Raw genomic sequence first — 10,658 nt, 5'->3', positions numbered from 1 at the left:
GGGCACTTAGTTAGCGGAGGGGGGGGGGGTTCTGGAGACCCAGAAACCCCCTTTGCGTGCACCACTGAAAGGGTTAATTAAAACCTTGCTACTAAATTTCCTGTGTCTAAAGACAAGATGCAAGACATCACTGGATTTGTAAGATATCACAGACAAGTGTAAATATCGTTAGCTTTGCAATGCATGTAAATCTATGTTTTGGTAAGCAGGGTACATCCTGATTCTAAAAATAGCCTGTGTCTAAATCTGTATAAAAAACAGTGTACTGTACACTGAAATGCATCTTTCTGATTTCTACAAAAGTGGAAGCTGCTCAAATCAACTTATAGGCCATAACAGGTGCTTGAAAGGGTGGGGTTATCCTACAAGGAACATGCACGCAACATTTTTTCCCCCAGCACACTGCTATAGCCAGCAACAGATCTGCCATTTCTACTGTAGATAAAAATGCAAAAGTCTTTGTTGCACACATTTGCAAATGTATGTTTAAGCCATCCGCCACGCCAAGGCGCTTTTGCTAATAGGATGGTCCTACTCTAAACAATGAGAGTCCCTATATTTGGGCCATACATATGTGTTTTTAAATTGAGAGCTAACTTACCAAAGAGGTACCCCAGAAGCCTCCAAATAGCAATCCAATGTCAGCACTCCCCCTCAGCTACTGACACCAACATGCCTCTCAGACAAATACAAAAGTGGAAGCTGCTCAAATCAATTTATAGGCCATAACAGGTGCTTGAAAGGGTGGGGTTATCCTACAAGGAACATACACACAACATTTTTTCCCCCAGCACACTGCTATAGCCAGCAACAGATCTGCCATTTCTACTGTAGATAAAAATGCAAAAGTCTTTGTTGCACACATTTGCAAATGTATGTTTAAGCCATCCGCCACGCCAAGGTGCTTTTGCTAATAGGATGGTCCTACTCTAAACAATGAGAGTCCCTATATTTGGGCCATACATATGTGTTTTTAAATTGAGAGCTAACTTACCAAAGAGGTACCCCAGAAGCCTCCAAATAGCAATCCAATGTCAGCACTCCCCCTCAGCTACTGACACCAACATGCCTCTCAGACAAATACAAAAGTGGAAGCTGCTCAAATCAATTTATAGGCCATAACAGGTGCTTGAAAGGGTGGGGTTATCCTACAAGGAACATACACACAACATTTTTTCCCCCAGCACACTGCTATAGCCAGCAACAGATCTGCCATTTCTACTGTAGATAAAAATGCAAAAGTCTTTGTTGCACACATTTGCAAATGTATGTTTAAGCCATCCGCCACGCCAAGGCGCTTTTGCTAATAGGATGGTCCTACTCTAAACAATGAGAGTCCCTATATTTGGGCCATACATATGTGTTTTTAAATTGAGAGCTAACTTACCAAAGAGGTACCCCAGAAGCCTCCAAATAGCAATCCAATGTCAGCACTCCCCCTCAGCTACTGACACCAACATGCCTCTCAGACAAATACAAAAGTGGAAGCTGCTCAAATCAATTTATAGGCCATAACAGGTGCTTGAAAGGGTGGGGTTATCCTACAAGGAACATACACACAACATTTTTTCCCCCAGCACACTGCTATAGCCAGCAACAGATCTGCCATTTCTACTGTAGATAAAAATGCAAAAGTCTTTGTTGCACACATTTGCAAATGTATGTTTAAGCCATCCGCCACGCCAAGGCGCTTTTGCTAATAGGATGGTCCTACTCTAAACAATGAGAGTCCCTATATTTGGGCCATACATATGTGTTTTTAAATTGAGAGCTAACTTACCAAAGGGGTACCCCAGAAGCCTCCAAATAGCAATCCAATGTCAGCACTCCCCCTCAGCTACTGACACCAACATGCCTCTCAGACAAATACAAAAGTGGAAGCTGCTCAAATCAATTTATAGGCCATAACAGGTGCTTGAAAGGGTGGGGTTATCCTACAAGGAACATACACACAACATTTTTTCCCCCAGCACACTGCTATAGCCAGCAACAGATCTGCCATTTCTACTGTAGATAAAAATGCAAAAGTCTTTGTTGCACACATTTGCAAATGTATGTTTAAGCCATCCGCCATGCCAAGGCGCTTTTGCTAATAGGATGGTCCTACTCTAAACAATGAGAGTCCCTATATTTGGGCCATACATATGGGTTTTTAAATTGAGAGCTAACTTACCAAGAGGTACCCCAGAAGCCTCCAAATAGCAATCCAATGTCAGCACTCCCCCTCAGCTACTGACACCAACATGCCTCTCAGACAAATACAAAAGTGGAAGCTGCTCAAATCAATTTATAGGCCATAACAGGTGCTTGAAAGGGTGGGGTTATCCTACAAGGAAAATACACACAACATTTTTTCCCCCAGCACACTGCTATAGCCAGCAACAGATCTGCCATTTCTACTGTAGATAAAAATGCAAAAGTCTTTGTTGCACACATTTGCAAATGTATGTTTAAGCCATCCGCCACGCCAAGGCGCTTTTGCTAATAGGATGGTCCTACTCTAAACAATGAGAGTCCCTATATTTGGGCCATACATATGTGTTTTTAAATTGAGAGCTAACTTACCAAAGAGGTACCCCAGAAGCCTCCAAATAGCAATCCAATGTCAGCACTCCCCCTCAGCTACTGACACCAACATGCCTCTCAGACAAATACAAAAGTGGAAGCTGCTCAAATCAATTTATAGGCCATAACAGGTGCTTGAAAGGGTGGGGTTATCCTACAAGGAACATACACACAACATTTTTTCCCCCAGCACACTGCTATAGCCAGCAACAGATCTGCCATTTCTACTGTAGATAAAAATGCAAAAGTCTTTGTTGCACACATTTGCAAATGTATGTTTAAGCCATCCGCCACGCCAAGGCGCTTTTGCTAATAGGATGGTCCTACTCTAAACAATGAGAGTCCCTATATTTGGGCCATACATATGTGTTTTTAAATTGAGAGCTAACTTACCAAAGAGGTACCCCAGAAGCCTCCAAATAGCAATCCAATGTCAGCACTCCCCCTCAGCTACTGACACCAACATGCCTCTCAGACAAATACAAAAGTGGAAGCTGCTCAAATCAATTTATAGGCCATAACAGGTGCTTGAAAGGGTGGGGTTATCCTACAAGGAACATACACACAACATTTTTTCCCCCAGCACACTGCTATAGCCAGCAACAGATCTGCCATTTCTACTGTAGATAAAAATGCAAAAGTCTTTGTTGCACACATTTGCAAATGTATGTTTAAGCCATCCGCCACGCCAAGGCGCTTTTGCTAATAGGATGGTCCTACTCTAAACAATGAGAGTCCCTATATTTGGGCCATACATATGTGTTTTTAAATTGAGAGCTAACTTACCAAAGAGGTACCCCAGAAGCCTCCAAATAGCAATCCAATGTCAGCACTCCCCCTCAGCTACTGACACCAACATGCCTCTCAGACAAATACAAAAGTGGAAGCTGCTCAAATCAATTTATAGGCCATAACAGGTGCTTGAAAGGGTGGGGTTATCCTACAAGGAAAATACACACAACATTTTTTCCCCCAGCACACTGCTATAGCCAGCAACAGATCTGCCATTTCTACTGTAGATAAAAATGCAAAAGTCTTTGTTGCACACATTTGCAAATGTATGTTTAAGCCATCCGCCACGCCAAGGCGCTTTTGCTAATAGGATGGTCCTACTCTAAACAATGAGAGTCCCTATATATTTCCCTATATTTCTGATTTCATCTGAAATAAACGCTGGTACCTTCAACCAGTTTTTGAGCAAGTAAACATCACTTGATTCATAAACCTGCTTGAAAATATCTTCCATGCTAAAAATCCTGTGACCTACAGATTAGACCCAAACTCTAATCTGTTCTCTGGCTGATTCTGAGGTGGACCCAGTTCTCCAGTACCACCTCTCTGTCTGCTACTCATGCAGCCCTGGTCAGTGTGATAGGCCAGGGGGGATCCATCCACAGCAACCCTGATCCAGAGTAAGAGGTCAGGAGTACCAGCCCAGGTACACCAGCAACGAGGTACGCTAGCAGTGCCATAAAAGGAGTTCAATGGTGGCAGCAGGTCACTCCCACTGCGGCAGGAGGGGCGTATTTAGAATAGCGAAAGAGGACGGTGGCAAAGTAAGCCCAGCCGGTTCCCAACAACAACAGACAAGGAGACATAGGCTCTCCATCCTGTCACACACACCCCCTCCTAAAACAAATGTAAAGTTGTGCTAGCAGCGGGATGACCAGGTGGCAATACAGGGAGTTAAATATAAAAGAATGTTAAAAAAAAAGAGTGTGCCCCCCCCAGAAGCAGAACTAGCGAGCTGTGGAAGCAGGGAGGAGGGAACTGAGGCCCAGAGCTAGCTAGCTAGTTCCCTGTGCAGCGGGTCCCATTATCTCCATGGGCCCCGGTGCACTGTACCTGCTGCACCAATGGTAGATCTGACACTGCCTCCCCCTCCTAATCAGATAAACCCTAGTTCTGCCAGCACTAGCCAAATTGGGGGGACAAAACGCGTGGGGGTCCCTGAATTTACTAGAACCAGCACTAGGCTTTGCCAGCTGGTAGCACTATAGCAAGGGAACCCGTAGCGTGGGGTAACAAAATAACAACAAGACCCAGGCTGGTCAGCATGGGGTTGGATCCCTTCGGTAGTAGTCAGTTTAACAGTGCTGTAAACACTGAAAGTTTTTACACCAACATAAACAATTAGAATCATAAGACACCATCAAAAACACAGACTTACGTATACACAGACACCACAGTTACGATGTGAGGAGAGCCCGACACTTTAAAATTACGTTACTGAACCGTGACTTGCATATTTAAAGCGGTAATGCAACATGATCCTCCTCCCCATCCTTCCCACTTCCCGTTGGAGTCCCTCTGGGCTCCATCCTTGGCCCTCTGCTCTTTTGTTTTTACACATTTTCACTGGGTGAACTTAACAGAGCCTTCAGCCTTCAGTGCCAACTCTATGCTGACGACACCCAAATCCACCTCTCCTCACTTCTCCTGATCTTTTCCCTTCCCGCCTCTCCAAGGTGTCCTGCTGCCATCTCCTCCTGGATGTCCCATCAGTTCCTTAAATTGCACATGGCCAAATGTGAACTTATAATCTTCCCTCCCTCAAGAGTCTCATCGTTCCATCCTCTCCACCATTATTGGTAATACAAACATCTCCTATTTTCCCCAAGTTTGATATTCCTGGGTGTTATCTTCGACGCCTCTCCCTCCTTCACTCCCCATATCCAATCACTCAACCTATCTTGCGTCTTTCACCTTCGCAATATTTCTCAAATCAGACCCTTCCTCTCCATCAATCCCCCCATAACTCTCATCCAGCCCTGATCATTTCCTACCTTGATTACTGCAACCTACTCCTTAGTGGCCCCCCCTGAACCATCTCCCTCCTCTTCAGTCCATACTTATTGCTGCAGCGAGGCTATTCTTTCTCTCTCACTGGACTACATCTGCTTCCCTCTTTGTCAAGCACTGCCCTGGCTACAAGTTCTACCCTCTCTCTCCCTCTTCCACTCTCTAGTTTCTTAGTGTCCTGGCCTTCACCTTGCCCAGTGTATCTGCTTTCAACTGGGTCAATAATTTGTTTTTGTTATGCCCTGTATGCTGTGTCCCATCTTGTCCCTTGCTCTATGTACGGTGCCGTGGACCATATGTGGCGCTATATAAATAAAAGTTAATAATAATAACAACAGTTTAGGCATGCTGGTGCTTGCAGAACACCAGCATTCCAAACACCAGCATTCCCATGACTGTCAGGGCATGCTGGCACTTCGGGAACCACAACTCCTACAGTCAGGAGCTGCAGCCGCATAATGAAAGAATGACAGTCGCTAGGTCTATTTATAACCTGGAACTTTCCCAAACTGTCAGAGTTGTGTCATGGGAAAATCCTAAGTTATAAATACACCTAAAACCAGCCTAGTACTTGTTCTAAAATCGGTAGGACCCCACACTTTTTGTCCCCCTGATTTTGCTAGTACCAACACTAGATTGGCAGCACTAGGATTAATGTGATTAGAGAGGGCATGCTCTTTCTTTAAAATTTGTATCCTTTGTGTGCTGGCAGCTGGCGGGTCCAGCAATTGTATTGCTGCCGGGTCTCCCGAGTGTCCACACAGGTTTTCATGTGTTTTTGGAGGGGGTTTAAGCATTATTAGTGCTTTTATTTGTTTTTTTTAAAACTGTTCTGTGCTGTATAGCCTCCGGAATCGCCGACATTGCTCTTTTAATGTTAGCATTGTGACTGTCGACAGCAGTAATGTCTACATTTTAAACATGATTGAATCTGTCGACATTTGCCGTAGCACAATTTTGATGTCGACAGGATAAATGTCGACAGATTCACCGCTGGAAGTGGTTGAGATACCATACACCTGTATTACTGGCTATAAATTACAATAAAGCTTTGCTATTAAAATTAGTTTTTCAGCTGACAGCTCTGCAATGCCGCCACTCAGTAATTATTACTATTTATATAAAAAGAGAGAGAGACTAATTTAGTTCACGTAAAAATTGCAACTTTTGCGTACAAAAAAAATGTGTCCATGCATTTATGCTTCTATGGCTGTATTTTATGTTGCACTAATCTTATGATCCGACGGGGCACTGATGGCATCTCTGGAGAGGACGTTGACAACCCCAAGGCAAAGAAAGGCTAGGCCCCAGCCGGATTCAGACTATGAGTAAATGAGATGAACCACAAGGCCAGGAAAGGTTTTTATTTGAGAGTATAATGTGACAAAAATTAACACAGTACAGTAATGAAGACATCTTTCTAAGACATCTTTCTAAGACATCTTTTCCTTTTAGAATGAAATCCTGTCATCTGTCTTTATTTCACTCCATCTTCAACTGTCATTATGCACATCATCAGATATTACCTTGCCACCAGAAATGTTTCAAACTTTATCACGAAAATCATTCAAATAATCAAATATTATAACATCATTAAACATTCCTATGTAATTTCTTAGCACTATTCATTCTAACATCCTTATACATTAAAACATATTTGTAGTACCAGGGCCTGATCAACCATTAGGCTGATCAGGCTGCAGCCTGGGTCTCGAGGGACGCGGCGCTGCCAACATTTAATTTTTTCACTTTTTTTCTTAAAATGAGGTGCTTCGTTGCTGTCTGGCATTGGGGCCACCCCTGGTCCAAAGGGGGCAGCCCCTACTGTCAATATGGAGACAGGCATCCTGACAGCAAATCCCATGCTGTTCACTGCCTTGCAGCCACGGAGCTCCTAGTCAAGTCTTGCAAAATTTCCACATCTCACGAGACTTGACTAAGCATTCTCTGCCCCTGCACAGACAACAGATAAGTGGATTTCCTGCAGACTGCCTTTTGTACAAGAGGATGACTGCTGTAATGAGGTAAGTGAGTGAGTTGGGGGGGAGGGTATGGCTGCAAGGGAGGTAGTGAAGGAAATATCTGCAGGTGAGTGGGAGGTGAGAAAAATAGCTGGGGGGGGGCGAATAGCTGCAGGGGGTGAGAAAAATAGCTGCAGAGGGAAAAGTGAGAAAAATAGCTACGGGTTGGGAAAGTCAGAAATATAGGGGGAATGGATGCTGGAAAGGAGGTAAAGAAAATTGCTGCACGGAGGGCAATGGTTTCATCGGGGTGTAAGGAAAATGGCTGAAGGGGGGTGAGGAAAATAGCTGCAGGGGGAGGGAGGGAAGAAAAATAGCTGCGGGGGGGACAAAGGCTGCAGGGGGTGTAAGGAAAAAGGCTGCAGGGTGGGGTTATGGATGAAGGGTGGGAGGTAAGGAAAATGGCTGCAGGGGGTTAAGGAAAATGGCTGAAGGGGGGGTGAAGGGGGGAATGTATGCAGTGTGGGAAGTAATAATAGTGGTTGAGGTAATGAAATGGCTAAGGGGATATTTAAAGAATAGAGCAGCTTTGGGGGGGCATGATCTCTTTATTGTGTGGCGGTTACATGGATGCTCTTTGTGGTCTTAGCGATCACTAGAATACTAAATACTAGTAAGATGGAACTGATATAAGTTTGTATTTGATTGACCACAAATGTTCAGATATTGCTTATATATGCCTATACAATGAGTTAGTTTTACTTGGCCATAATGGAGGGTTTTGTTGTAACTAAAGGGCCTAATCATTCAGGGTTTGTTAACATTTTGCATTATAATACAATTTTTGCATTTTCAAAACAAAACCCCAACTTTCCAGAAGCCTTGAGGACAACAAAGCTGCAAGAACAAGCAAGAGAGAAGAGCAAGAACATGTAAGAGACAACGGCACAGTCTGCCTAAATTTGAATGTTAGAGAATACTCTTTAATATTCATATTCAGAAGTATTCCTGTGCTCCTATATATTGGGGTGGGGCGTAGGGGGGCGCTGCAAGTTTATAAGCCTAGAGCTGCCAGAACCCTTAATCAGGCTCTGTGCAGGACAGTACATGACACTATACTACTTATAGCCCATTAGTCTTGCATTTCATCATCTTCAGATCACTGAGATATTCCTCATTGTTGGGATCATATATTAAAGCTTTTTCATAATACTCAATTGCCTCTATGGTGCTACCATTATTCTTATTGACGAATCCAAGCAAACCAAACCCCAACCCCAGGACATTATTGTGGTTACTATGAATCTTCCAATCGGCTAGTCTTCTTAAAGCTTTCTCACAGCGTTCTCTGTATTGGTTTGGTTCAGTTATCTGTAAACATTTTTTATAATGTTTTATAGCTTCACTTTCAGATTTCTTGGTATATTCTTCAAAACATCCATAATTCAAGTAGATCTGCTGTTTCTCTTCATCTGTAAGATTGGGGAATGTCAAAACATTTTCAAATATATGTTTTGCTTTTCGGTATTTCTTTGCTTCACCGTACATTTTTGCTAACTCTACCTGTGCGTATACATATGTTTTCTTGTATTCCACAGTTTTTTGAAAGTGAAATATGGCTTCTTGGATGAGTGCATTCATTTCCTCTGTGTGCATTTGACTATTTTGGATGCTCGCCATTTTAATTTCCTTCTTGCTAATGATCTTTGTTTTGTAACATAGTCCTATTTGAAAATGTACAAATTCAGAGGATATATGAACTAGTGCAGCTTTTAGAACTTCCAGAGCTTCATCCACCAGCCCAGCTCTTCTGTAAAACATTCCAACATAGCGAAGTAGATATGGAAGGTTTGGAGCTTGTTCTAGAGCTTCTTCAACATATTGTTTTCCCTCATCAGCTCTTTCTAGTTCTTGCAGTTTCAGCGCAAAAAGTACCTTCACCACAGCATCATTTGGATTTAGCTCTATAGCACGTTTCAGAAGTGGTAATGATCTGCATTCTGAAGCAGAGCATATTTTGCCTTTGAATCCTTCCACTCGATAAACGGCTGTTGCGTAGCCAGAGTTCCACTCAGGATCTTCTGGGTCTAGCTCAAGAGCCTTTTCAAAACATTCTTTAGCTTTTTCGTAATATTTCGCACAAAATGTTAAAAAGGACCATCCTTGTTCCCCATAAATCTCAGCTATGTCTTGATTGTCATTTGGTGAAACTTTTAATTCTTTGTTAATTTGGTCTATTTTGTCTATGTAGTTCTGAGAATCTTCATACCGCTTCAAGTAGTAGTACACCCAGGCGTAGTTCCCAAATGTCACCAGATATTTTTTATCTGTTCCACCTAAATTGTTCTCTTTAATCCTTTCCTCAGCTTTTCCTAGGTTGACAATAGCTTCTGTATAGTCCCCTTTAAGGTGCATTATATAGGCCAGTAGATTGAACACTATGTAATTTTTCTTGGTGACCAGAAATATCAGTTGGTTGTGTAATCTGTGTTCCAAAGCATCAATATCAGTGGCCTTTTCCAGGAAACTCCACGTGAAATGGCATTTTAGCTGTAGTAGACGTGATTCCAAGGTTTTCTCTGACAGCTCACTATAGTACAAAAACATTAGAGACATTAGAAGTGGTTAATGTATTAGTAGATTGCTATATAAACCCATGCCTGCAAATATTAATCATCAATAACAATATCAATATGCATCATTTTAAAGAATATTTTTTTATTAACTGGTTCAGCACTACACTTACATATCTGATGCAGTAGTGTCAACTACCCAAAGTAGTAGTGTAAGTATATAAATGTTTTAATGAATAAAAACTGTTTATTTGGTTCATTGAAAATTTTGCAGAGCAGTAACATTAATACGTTACATACAGCAAAACATTTTGAAACCATAAACTACATATATTTTATGTAGAGGATAATTCATAGCTTAATGATATGCACTTGTATTAAATATAGTGAAATATAAAAACTACAGGCCAAAATCTTTTGGTCCATTTCACTACCATGTAAATTCAGTCTGCACTAAGCTAGGGCAGACCGTCTTGTACTAGATGTCAATAAGTTTGATCTATAGAAAACATTTAAGATGGCTTCAAACTTTTCCAATTTTTTATTTGAGGCAAAGAAGAGGGTCAATATACATAGGAGGGGAGGCGAAAGAGCCCCACACAAGACACTGTATGAGGAGAGGGACCTTAGATAAGGCTTAGGAAAGGGAGAGAGGAAACCCACACACGGTATATAGGAGAGGGAGATCACAGGCAAGACACAAGAATGCAATAAAAGGAACAACCGACAAGACACGGGGGTAGGGGCACAGATATGG

General features: G+C 42.3%; 1 pseudogene; it reads right to left on the bottom strand.

Moving 5' to 3' along the window:
- Window positions 1-8,359: 8,359 nt before the first annotated feature.
- Window positions 8,360-10,147, bottom strand: LOC142160249 (interferon-induced protein with tetratricopeptide repeats 5 pseudogene; annotated as a pseudogene).
- Between the last annotated feature and the right edge of the window lie 511 nt (window positions 10,148-10,658).

Source organism: Mixophyes fleayi, chromosome 6, assembly GCF_038048845.1.
Source record: "Mixophyes fleayi isolate aMixFle1 chromosome 6, aMixFle1.hap1, whole genome shotgun sequence".
Lineage (NCBI taxonomy): Eukaryota > Metazoa > Chordata > Amphibia > Anura > Limnodynastidae > Mixophyes > Mixophyes fleayi.
This window is presented reverse-complemented; position numbering and strand designations above follow the sequence as displayed.